The following is a 13,484-nucleotide window of genomic DNA, read 5'->3' on the forward strand; positions in this document are numbered from 1 at the left end:
AAAACTGCTACTCTGGAGGCATCTCGGGGGACACCTTTGGTCCTGGATCTACGTTGAGATGGGCGCCGCCATCAGGCTTGAAGAAGGCAGGGCAGACGCCCAAAACCGCTTCTCTTCAGGCATCTCCGTGGACACCGGGGGTCCTGGATCTAAGTTTAGATGGGCGGCTCCGTCAGGAATTAAGAGGGCAGGGCAGACGCTCCAAACTGCTTCTCTCCAGGCATCTCGGGGGAACCTGGGGTCTTGCATCGAAGTTGAGATGGGCACCGCCGTCAGGGGTGAAGAGGCCAGGGCAGACGCTCCAAACTGCTTCTCTCCAGGCATCTCGGGGGACACATGGGGTCCTGGATCTAAGTTGAGATGGGCGCCGCCGTCAGGCGTGAAGAGGGCAGGGCCGACGCTCAAAACTGCTTCTCTGCAGGCATCTCAGGGGACACCTGTGGTCCTGGATGTAAGTTGAGATGGGTGCCGCCGTCAGGCGTGAAGAGGGCAGGGCAGACGCTCCAAACTGCTTCTCTCCAGGCATCTCGGGGGACACCTGGGGTCCTGGATCTAAGTGGATATAAGCGCTGCCGTCAGTCGTGAAGAGGGCAGGGCAGACGCTCAAAACTGCTTCTGTCCAGGCATCTCGGGGGACACCTGGGGTCCTGGATCTAACTTGAGATGTGCGCCGCCGTCATGAGTTAAGAGGGCAGCGTAGACACTCCACACTGCTTCTCTTCAGGCATCTCCGTGGACAACAGGGGTCCTGGATCTACGTCTATATAGGCGCCGCCGTCAGGCGTGAAGAGGGCAGGGCAGACGCCCAAAACCGCTTCTCTTCATGCATCTCGGTGGACACCTGGGGTCCTGGATCTAAGTTGAGATGGGTGCCGCCGTCAGGCGTGAAGAGGGTAGGGAAGACGCTCCAAACTGCTTCTCTCCAGGCATCTCGGGGGACACCTGGGGTCCTGGATCTAACTTGAGATGGGCGCCGCCGTCAGGAGTTAAGAGGGCAGGGCAGACGCTCCACACTGCTTCTCCTCAGGCATCCCGGCGGACACCTGGGGTCCTGGATCTACGTTGAGATGGACTCCGCCGTCAGGCGTGAAGAGGGCAGGGCAGTCGCTCCAAACTGCTTCTCTCCAGGCATATCAGGGGATTCCTGGGGTCCTGGATCTAAGTTGAGATGGGCGCCGCCGTCAGGCGTGAAGAGGGCAGGGCAGACGCTCCAACCTGCTTCTCTCCAGGCATCTCGTGGGACACCTGGGGTCCTGGATCTAACTTGAGATGGGCGCCACCGTCAGGAATGAAGAGGGCAAGGCAGACGCTCCAAACTGCTTCTCTCCATGCTTCTCGGGGGACACCTGGCGTCCTCGATCTAACTTGAGATGGGTGCCGCGGTCAGGAGTGAAGAGGGCAGGGCAGACGCTCCAAATTGCTTCTCTCCAGGCATCTCGGGGGACACCTGGGGTCCTGGATCTAAGTTGAGGTGGGCGCCGCCATCAGGAGTGAAGAGTCCCGGGCAGATGCTCAAAACTGCTACTCTGCTGGCATCTCGGGGGACACCTTGGGTCCTGGATCTAAGTTGAGATGGGCGCCGCCGTCAGGCGTGAAGATGGCAGGGCAGTCGCCCAAAACCGCTTCTCTTCAGGCATCTCGGTGGACACCTGGGGTCCTGGGTCCAAGTTGAGATGGGCGCCATTTTCAGGAGTGAATCTAATATTTTTGACAAAATAAACCTCTATATAACTCACGCCAGAGAGTTCAGACAGGGAATAGCGGCTTTCTTGGAATGGTTTTCCCCCTTGCACCACATATAGTTCCCTGAACACTGCCAGGAGTGATTCCTGAGAAAAGAGTCAGGAGTAAGCCCCAGTAACTATTGGGACCCACAATCAATACAAACATAACAACTCTATATTATTTGTATTAAAAATTATTGACTAAGGGATTTTTTTGCATATCTACAGACCCACACTTCCCTTGAATCAGATTCCCCCCTTATTTTGTCCAGGTCCTGCCTTGGGTGTTTTCTAAGCAAAGGCAAGGGAGCAGGTGCTGTCACTCAGTCTTGCCCAGCGGAGTCCTGCATTTCCAGATTTATGTTTCTGCAAATGCTGGTGAAGAAAACCTAGGTACTTCCCACACCTGCATCTCATCACCATAACACACACAACCCTCTGAATAAAAACACAGGATAGGAGAGTAATATCAAAGCCAAAGGCTCTGAAGGATGTTCCCCCAAATAGGAAAAAGGGATCAAAGAAAACCTTATGGCAGTACTAAAATTTTTTGCTATGGAGGAAATTACCTTTAAAAAAGGCTTTTCAAAAGCCCTTTAGCTCAATCTTAGCACTGACTTCACTTGTCCTCTTCCATGATAATGCTCTTAACTCAGTAACCTGCTATTCCAATCAAACTGATGGTACACTATATATATAATATATATATATATATATATATATTTATATACATGCATATATGTGTGTGCGCGCACGTGTGTGTTTGTGTGTGTGTGTGTGGTCACTCACAAGGTCCCCTAACCCAGAGGGAAAGGTTGCTTATAATGGCTGCGTGGGGTGTAGCTGAAAGTAGTGACCCTGTGAGGACAGAGCCCTTGTCTCTGCTTGCCATAGACTTCATTAGAACCACAGATCTAAATGAGTTATAGATTCTTCTTTCTGTTCTATCTTCATAAAGAGGCTCTGCCAGGGTCAAGAGGATGAATCAGCACAAATATAGAGCCATTATTGGAAAACCCATTCAAAGTAAATAATAGACTAGAAGTAGATAAAAGGTGTAATCTTTGCATTTGAAAATTGTCAAGCATTTCCTATCCAAGAACACTGTTGTTCTTCTCCTAAGAGAGGTGACTATGTATCAATGGAGATTACCAGCAACAATTCCCCTACCCTAATTTGTTGAGGGAAAATAATCTGGTGTTTTCTCATTTTTTAAGTAATAGGTGTACATGTGTATGCCATACATTAGGAAATATACAAAAATGTTATGTTTAAACCAATACATTTTAACAATACTAACATGCTTCTTCTATGTTGAGCTCTTAGATCAAGAAATATCCTTCATGGACTGGAGATGGTAATATAGGGATTAAGGCACTTGTCTTGCATGTAGCCAACTTTTAGTTTTATGCCAGGCACATAGGAGTGACCTCTGAGCACAGAACTAGAGTTGACCCCAAACAAAACAAAACAAAAAGAACTAACCTCAAGCATTTTTTGCCCCCTCCCCCAAAAGCAATTGTTCCAAGTAATCACTCTCTGGCCTTCAATACCATAGATGGACCTACTTTGGCACTATATATTAAAGCAGTTGTACAACATATACTCTATAACGCCTGAGGTTTTTGCATAAATATTTGTGAGTTTCACAAATGATGTGTTTTGATAACATTAACATATATATTCCCACTTATGCATGTACTTACCCAATTTTCTTCACTGTTTCACAGTTGATAAGCACTTGTGTATTTCTAGTGCACTATTATTTCTTGCCCCTACACATTCTTATATTGTTGGACATGCTGGCATCATAAAAATGCTTTCTTTTTATATATTTATGTGCCAGACTCAAATTTATATACAGGGTTTAAATTTTCATTTTTTTATAAGTTATTTAAAAGTGTTTATGCTTAGAATTTTATATGTGCAACACAAGAAACAGGCAAAAAAAATTCTCCTATAGAAGAAGTACACGAGCATTGTTTATTGAAATTCATTATCAAGCAAGCATTTTCTAACATGATCACACCACTACTGTTCTAATTATAGTATTTGTGCTGTATCTGCCATTTATCTTGCTAGAGAACTTCAATTATTACTTCTGTACATAATGAACCTGTTTTCAAAACTGAAAATGGCAATGTAATAGTGTAATATCTAATCCATTTGTAGCCAGCATATAGGAAATCCTCAAATCTTATCTGCTCTTCCTGAATTAAGCAAGGCAATAGAAATTGTGCTTACCTATGCAAAATGCTTTTCTCTTCACGTTTTTAATCTAATGCAAAATCTGATATGTCACACCTCTTTGAAGAGTAGTTTTTGTTTTTCTTTAAATTTTCTGATTATAAAATTCACCTGCAATATTTGTTAAAAATAGGTACCTAGTCCACATGGATAAAATGTTTTAGGAAAGGCTGTTAGAGAATTTGCTTTTAAAGAAACAGACTTGTATCATCATACAAAATTTGGAAATAATATGTTACTGCATATAATGCCATGGTTTCCAAGGCTTCTTCAGAAAAAAACAAAACAAAACAAAACAAGAAAACACTTTTTGGATGTCTTCCAACTGTTTTGTGAATGTGTGAATGTAATAAATGACTAATTCTACCATTTTATTATGTTTTCATATTGCCAATATATATGCCTAGAATGGAACAAACAGGGTGACATACTGAGTTCATCATGTCGACCAAGACCATCCATGATAACTCACAGTTCCAGAAGACCACATCTAAACGTTGGACATGGGAGTCTCCCGGTGGACAGTTCCACAATAAAATTGACCATATCATATTCAATCGCCGGTTTTGCCTGACTGATGTTGCTGTTATCCCAAAATCCCCAATGGGATAAGACCACTGTCTCCTTTGTGCAAAATTCTACTTCATAGAACAGGGAGAAAGGAATGCAAAGTTTAAGAAGAGAATTCCCAAAACGACCACCAACTGGGAGCTCTTTGGCTCTGTTGCAGCAACATGGGAAGATGCCATCATTGACAACATTGACGAGGATTACGATCAACCTCCATGGTTGTGCAAGGAACGCCAACCACAAAAAAAACGCCTGTCTTCGAACACTCTAGAGCTCATTCGCCAATGTGGCTTGGTACATGCCTGAGGCAACCACAAGCGAACATCTGAGCTCGAAAACAATGCAGAGAAGCCATCAAGGAAGACCTCAAAGACAGAAGAGCAGCAGTGCTGGTAGATGCGGCAGAAGCTGGGAGAAGCATTTGTAATGCCTGCCTGTCCTTCACCAACTACAAGACCAAGATGACTGCCCTCCGACATCCTGATGGATCTATCACATCTTCCAGAAGGGCAATGAAGAAGATTATTCATGACTTCTACTCAGATCTCTTTAATAGTCACATCCACTTTCCCACATACCAAATTCCACAGGATGGATATGTCATTCCCAATGTTCTCCCTTCTGAAATCTGACATGCCATCTCATTGGTAAAGAAACAAAGAGCACCTGGCACAGACAAGTTCAGACCTGACCACCTGAAGAACCTACCATCAGTAATCATCAATACACTGACTCGGCTCTTCACATGCTACCTGTCTGAATGCAAGGCTCCATCCCAGTGGAAAACCAGCAGGATTGTACTACTATACAAGAAGGGAGACATCCACGACATAGGTAACTATCGCCCAATCTGCTTATTGTCTGTTTTCTCAAGCTGTTCTCTCGAGTTATCCTGAATAGGATTGGCAGAACACTAGATGAAGCACAACCATGCGAGCAAGCTGGGTTCTGAAAAGGATTCAGCACCATCGACCATATCCACATGATAACCAAGCTTATTGAGGTTTCTCAGGAGTTCAAGATGCCGTTCTGTCTAATGTTCATTGATTTAAAGAAGGCCTTTGATTCTGTTGAGACAGAAGTGGTCATCAAAGCCCTAGCCAATCAGGGCGTTCAAACTCAATACATCAGGATCCTCCATGAGCTGTTATGGATTCACTACCAGGATCTCACCATTCTACAAAGAAGTGATCATCGATATCAAGAGAGAGGTTCGATAGGGTGATACTATTTCACTAAAACTAAACCAGTGCCACCCTCGAGAACATCATGCAACAGCTGGAATGGGAAGGAATGGGAGTGAAGATAGAGGGTTTGCAACTACACCACTTCCGCTTCACTAATGACATCATTCTAATAACACCAAACATCAGCCAAGTGGCACAAATGCTGACCGACTTTGACCTGGAGTGTGGAGAGATCGGATTACAGCTGAATCTTGCAAAGACAATGTTGATGAGAAACAGTCTTGTTTCTGACATTCCATTCACTCTCAACGGAATTACCATCTCCGAATGCAACAGTTATGTATACCTAGGTCAAGAAGTCAACATGACGAATGACCTGACACCTGAGTTGCACAGGAGGAAGAGAGTGGCTTGGAACGTCTTCAAGAGCGTTGAAGAAATAACTAAGAGGACGAAGAACCTCCAGCACATCTCTTCGATTCCACTATTCTTCCTGCATTAACATACACCTCAGAAACCTGGGCCCTACAAAAACAGGATGAGAACGCTATTCAGGTCTCTCAAAGAGGAATCAAAAGAGCTATGCTTGGAGTATCACGCTTCACTCAAATGAGAGATAGAATACGGAGTTCTGACCTCCATCAACACTCAAGAATCAGGGACGCTGTCTCATTTGCCAAGGCATAGAAAATTAGATGGGCTGGTAATGAGATTTAGAGATGACCGCTGAACTAGAGACATTACCACTGGATTCCATGTGACGTCAAAAGATTGTGTGGACGCCCACCTATGAGATGGTCAGACTTCTTCATCAAGACCCTGAATGATCGGTTTGAGAATCTTCATGTTCCTAGAATGAGCAGATGCCATTAGGCTATGCTTGCACGCAACAGGGATGAATGGATAAGTTACTGGCACCCGCTCGAGCAAATTGATGAGTAACAGGATATCAAGTGATCAAGTGATATTGCCAATAATTCATTAGAGTGACATTACTGAGCAGTTTCAAATTTTAACAGACTTCTGAGCGTCTACAAATAAATACTTTTTAAATTTTTACTTGAATCCTGGAAAAAATAATTTGAGTTATGACACATAAATAACTAAATTATAAAGTACTATCAGAGTTTAGAAAAGTCATAATTTATAACCAATTTTGACTTTACTACCTCAATTTCATTTCTCACTATATACTATCACAACTATGAAAACTCAATGAGCTCCAAAATTAATCATCATCAATTTCTTTTTAAAATGCCAATCAAATGGTGAGAACATTTTATTCTAAGTAAATTAGGAGTAGGATAGACTCATGGGATTGTTGAGAGGATGCCATGGGATACTATGGGATAGCTAATTGAACAGTTATTACATAGTACCTATTTAGTTAACAGGGGCAGCTGCTCAGGGCAGTCAGATCCTGTGATTTAGGCAAGCCTCTCTTCATCCATTGTTGTGCCTGAATTTCAGATCCCCAGTTGCGGAAAGACCAAGTTCACACAAGATAATGCAAAAGCAAAGGAACTTTATTGCTAGGTCGACCTAGGGTTCAAGTCTCATCCAACACAGTGGAGTCTTGACAAGGCCCTGACTCCAAATCAAAGCTAAGCAAGCACTTTGGCAACAGTGGTCAGGCAAAAGTGGTGAGGCAACAGTTAGACAGTAGTTTCTAGTAACAGTAATAGTTTATGGTTACATAAGCTACTCATTCTTTAAGGTTAACAAAAGACAATTTCTGGGGCATTGTGATTGACTGAGCTAACTTGCTGGGTCCAGGAACTTTCCACATGGGTTCAGGCTGGCTAGTTACACATTGTTTGATTTCTGGGAAACTTAAACTGTTTTAGTTCCAGGAACTGAACCCAAGACCTACCTGATTTTCCTCATTTCTGCCGATTGTCGTGGCACCAGTTTCACCCTTACACCAGGTACTCTTTTGCCATGTTAGTATAAAAAGCATAATCAATGTCAGTGACAACTTGCTTTGTCTTTGAGACTGTAATTATGTTATCACTGTCACTGTCATTGATGTTTTATTGCTTATGTAGAATTTTTGTCCTAAGTACAAAAGGCATCACTCTTTAGCTCTGTGGTATCTACTTTGTACCCATGAGTAGTTAATGAGTTTTTCTTGAGGCTTTTGGTTTTTTGAGGGCTGCTTGCCAAGCAGTGTTTAGAAGACCAGGTGGACCCTCCCAATGATTCCCTGCTGACTATTGGGCAGTTCCTCGTGAGAACCTGAGGATACAGTGCTGCTACATCCTTCAGGCCCCAAAATTACCTGAGCCACCTCTGAAATGCTTGAGCACCTCGGTGGTTGCAACCTGGCAATGCTTGGTGGTTTCCATTATCACAGTCAGTAATGCTTGGGGGACCATGAAATGCCAGAGATTGAACTGGGTAATCCATATGCAAGGAATGTGCATTAACTTATGTACTATTTTTCTGGTCACCATTAATACATCTATTTGGGAGAAATTTAACATGGAACTACTTCTAATATGGTGTTCTGTTTACAAATAACCCTCACACTGTGTCAAAACTAGATCACAGTTCTATATACACATGTGGTACAGAAAATAATAGTTGGAGTGAGAGCATAAAGTTGCAGATCCCTGTAGAATTTTAAAATTCTACAGACAGTATTGTTATATAAGATATGTGGTTAAATGTTTATGTCCATCACCTTGAAGGAGATTTGAGAGAAAATTTATTTTTAATATATAGAATTTATAGAGAAACACCTTAGAATAAAAGTTGAAAGAGATATGAGGATGTGAAGGGAGAAAAATGGGAATTTGAGATGGATGTTAAAAATCTGATTTTCTCTCACACCCGTAATTTTTAAGGTATTCCAGCAATTATTGAATTTAGATCCTTATGCTTTGAATTGATAGTTCATCAAGCATAAGTTCAACAGAAATTTGAGGAGTGCTGAGAAGTTCTGCATGTTACGGGCCACCTTAAGTGCACAGAAATAATCCCTCTTAGTAAGAGAGTGTATTTGCCTAAGCATTTGCAAAGATTTCTTCTTTGTACTTTGAGCTTCCAGCGTCTGCCATATTGGCATGCTTTCTGTCATTGACAGAAATAAGATAGGAATTTTCCTATCTTTCCCCTATCAAGCCTGAGTTGTACTTGGCTTATGTAATATTTTAATTCTATCTTGGTCTCCCTCCATTTCAGCCACATAATAGCATTTTCTGAACTCCAGAACAACTAAGTTTATTTTACTAACATTTTTAGAGGAGCATTGTGACATTAATGTTCTCAATCATTATCTCCATTATTGGAGAGGAAGATTATTTTTGTTAGCCAGGAAGGAACTTTTTTTTAAATTAGTAAACTAATTTTCAAGCAGGTAGTAGAAGGCTGACGGAGTGGTGGAGTGGGGCAGATTTTAAGAGAAGAACTATTGATCGTAATATATGTTTCTCAGAAGTACTATAACATTAATGACCTGATTCTCAGGATTTGGTTTGAGTTGTTTATAAAATTTACCACCTGAATTAGTCAGATGGAGATTATAGAAATGCAGAAATGCTTGGTTCTGTTCACATTAATAATGAAATAATCAAGGTTACATAAATTTTTACCCAAGAAGACATCAAAGTGTACATGATGTCCAGAGGGATGCTTCCTCTAGCTCAATAAAGTTGGCATATGATCCTTATTTCCACGATCAGAGAAATGAAACTCAGAGATGTCAAATGCCTTGTGCATTGTCATGGTGCTACTAAGTGATAGATACTGGCAAGAGCCCAGATTTTTTTTTTTTAAATTTTTAACCATCATGTCAAGGTCAGATGCTAAGCAAGTGGGAGTTAAGAGACATGAATAAGCTATACATTAGTCTATTGGATGAAAGCGTGACCTGTGACCTAAATTTGCCTTCTCCTCCTGAAGGTATTTCTAGCTCTCCCCACCCTCCTTTCTTAAGAATGTAAATTAATCTCTGCTATATTTGCTGATTCAGTAGTCAAGCTAAAACAGTATCACTGTGAAGAACATATTTCCCTCATTTATCTTAATGGAAAGTTAATTTTGAGACTTAATTATTCAAAGTGCTGTCCCTTTGCACTGTGGTGCAATTCAACGCTACAGAAACAATATGTTGGTACAATTTTATTTTATGCTTGTGTGAATGTAAGATTTAATGTCTGGGGAAGAGAGCTCCATCTGGACAGGAGTTAGGTGGTGACTGTGGGTCTCTGGATATGAGGAACTTTGCTTTTGCAGAAATGCTTATAAATCTAAGAGTGGTTTGTTTGCATGTCTCTACAGAACCTCTCATTGAAAGTATGTGCCTGTGTGTGTGTCTATGTGTGCACGCATGCGTGCACGTGTGAGTGTGGATTTGTGTGTGTAGCCGACATCAGAGACCTGAAAGATTATTAATTTAAACTTTGACATTTTCTCTCATGGAGGATGTAGATACTTATATGGTATCGTAAAATAGATTTTGAATCTACTTTATTATCTTTACTATACCACATGATCTGATGCCCTCACCTTTTAGGGTGCTTATGCCACTATCAGTGACACTAAGTTATTTCTATGATGCTGAAATTTTAGTTCTAAAGTGACAGATATTGAGTCTCATATGGTGTTGTTCACTGTGAGGAAAATGACCTTTTCAGCACTATACCAATATTATTGGAAATTAGCATTTGTGTATAACAAGTGGTAATTTTTCAAATGTTAACTTTATTATATAGGAATATATATAAGTATTTAATAAACCCAATAGCAAGAATTATTTTACATTTAATATTTTTATTTATTAATTTGTTTTGTGGTGTTGCTCAGGGCTTACTCCTGGCTTTGAACTGTAGGATCATTCCTAAAGGCTTGTGTGTGATAGGAGAAGCCATATGGAATGTAAGGGCTGAACCTGGGCCTGACACCTGAAAGCAAATACCCTATCTGCTGTTCTATCACTCAGGTCCCTATTTCACACTTTTTTCCTTAAATTTTTATTAGTGAAACACCATGAGGTACAGTTGTAGACTTACAAACTTTTGTGCTTGGGTTTCAGTTATACAATGATCGAATACCCATCCCTCCACCAGTGCCCATTCTCCACCACCACCAGTCCCAGTATCCCTCCCACTCCCTTCCCCCAATCCCACCCTACACTGTGGCAGGGCATTCGCTTTTGTTATCTCTCTCCTTTTTAGTGCTGTGGTTTGCAAAGGAGACATTGAGTGGCAATCTTGTTCTGACTGTAGTCTACTCTCATCACGAATTTCCCATCCTGAGAGGAACTGCCCAACACCCTTTATTTGGTGCTCCTTTCTCTATCTGAGCTGCCTTTTCCCCTAGCATGTGTAGCTGTCCTCAAAGCCATGGAGTAATCCTCCTGGTGCATTCATCTGGGGAACATAAAGTAACAAAATAGGAGACTAACACCCAAGAATAGCCGAGATAAGTACCAGGAGGATTACTCCATGGCTATTTCACACTTTTAATGTTGTTTCCAGAAGTGGAAATGGTCCTTCTCCCTCATTAAATAAATACTTTTCTGAAAATTACTCATAGATTATATCTTAGTATTTATAATAAGCATATGGACTTTTTATTTAAAATCAAGAAATATGTGGAGCTAGAGCAATAGCACAGTGAGTAGGGCATTTGCCTTGCATGTGGTCAAGCTGGGTTCGATTCCCAGCTTGGTCCCCTGAGCACCGCCAGGAGTAATTCCTAAGTGCAGAGCCAGGAGTAATCCCTGTGAACCACCAGGTGTGACCCAAAAAGCAAAAATATAAAAAAGAAAAATAGAAACAAAATCAAGCAACATTCTAAAAATCCATTTAACCGTGAAATAATTCTAGTCACAGAACTATATGAATAATTACTCCAAGCTCTTTTTCCTATTCTGTTAGTGTACTTTTGTGGAGCCATTGATGTTCAAAGTGAAAAATGAATCCTGAAGTTAATCCTAAGGGTGATTTGCTACACTGATAAGTTTTCAGGAATTCTCTTCTGCCTATGAATGCCAGCCAAACTCCTGTAATTTTACTATTGCTCTTTTTTGCATGTAAATACTTGCAATCTTAGAGGTTTTTTTTTTTAAGTGTATGATTGTCTTCACTAGATTTTGATTTCTCTTTCAGCAAAAACCCTTTGGTAATCTCTAGATCAGCTCAGATCTCCTTGTTCTCAGATTTTTGTTTATTTCATCCCATAACAAATCAGAAACAAAACTGTGATGCCCTCATCATTTCCAAGAGATATATGTATAAAACAGACATTTTATGAGTATCAGTCTCATTATTCTTATATGTCTGCAGGAATAGGTTCTACAAATAATTTAGGTGAAAAAAATTTTGCCCACATTTTTATAGCTTATATTTTTTAAACAACTGATGCCACTGTAATCTGTATACATTAGGCACCAAAATGCTGCTTGTTGATACAAAATGTTTTACCATGATAGAAGCAGTTTTGGCAATTGTGGGAAAATGGTGAAGTTTTGTTGAAAAGATCTGGGAAGGAGTCTCTTGAGTATGGAATTGTACCTCCCTTCCAATAGGCTTAACACTTGTGTCCCAGACACACATCAATTTTTTATGTTGAAATTAGCCCTCAGGATGATGTTGTTTGTATATGAGGCCTTCAGGAATTTATTGAATCTATGAATAGCATCAGCTCACTTACACAAGAAACCTCATAGAGCTCCCTAGTCCCTTCTATAGTGTGAGAATACAGCAAGAAGAATGTTATCCATAAAGAAACAAACTTGCCAGACACCAAATCTTCTGGTGTCTTGATCTTGGTGTTTCTAGACACCAAGATCAAGGAAAAAAATTCTTGAGGAAGAAAGTTTCATTATTTGTAATGAAAGTTTGTAAGAAAGAAAATTTCATTATTTAAAATTCCCCCAATTTTTATTATTTAGTTATAGGACTCCAAATGGACTAAAACACCTCTCCAGCAGGACTATACAATAAATTAATCTATTCATATTAAAAGTCGAAGTGTTTTAAGAAGTCTGCTTTCCAACTGACCACTATCACTAGTCAATATTCCCAGAATATATAATTTCTGGAATGTTTATTACTCTAATCTCAGTCCTGAGAAACACTAGGAAGATTTTGCTTCTCTTAACTCTCATACCTTGACTATATGAAAGATTATGGATGTTAAAGAAATGCTAAATTTTAGTTTATATTCAAGCAACATGAGTGTACATCTTTCAGGGTAAATAAAAATCCTATCTATTCTTTGACAGTTTGGTAATTCATGTCAGGTTTCTCCATCACTTCTTCTTGTGATCAGACTTAGAGAGTGCATAATTCAGAGGGCAAAGAGAGCCTTTTTCTTTATGAACAACTGATCAAAGATAAGTAACATCTCCTTTCTAAAGGAGAAAACTTGAATCCAGGCTAGCGAGAACTCTGCAGAAAAGATCCAGAGAGGAAGTTATGCCTACTTGTGACTTTAGAATTTCAGGAGAGAAATGCTGGAGGCAAAAGCCGTCAGGTTGAGACTCAATAACAGGACATCTTAATTGTTCAAATAGAATTTTAAAGTTCAATAACTCACTTCACAGATTTGAGAATATTATCTTTCAATTTCTATTTCTCTCAAATAACCATTGTTATTTAGAAAAGGATCTGAGCCAAACAGTATGGTGTGGTAGTAGAAAGGGGAAAAGACTAATAAAGACTATGCAGGGATATAAATAAGAATTTAAAGAATGGAGCAAATTGGGATTTTCTGCATGCACAGTCAGGTTATTGTCAAAAGGAAC

This window comes from Sorex fumeus, unplaced genomic scaffold, assembly GCF_029834395.1.
Source record: "Sorex fumeus unplaced genomic scaffold, SorFum_2.1 ptg000072l, whole genome shotgun sequence".
NCBI classification, from domain to species: domain Eukaryota; kingdom Metazoa; phylum Chordata; class Mammalia; order Eulipotyphla; family Soricidae; genus Sorex; species Sorex fumeus.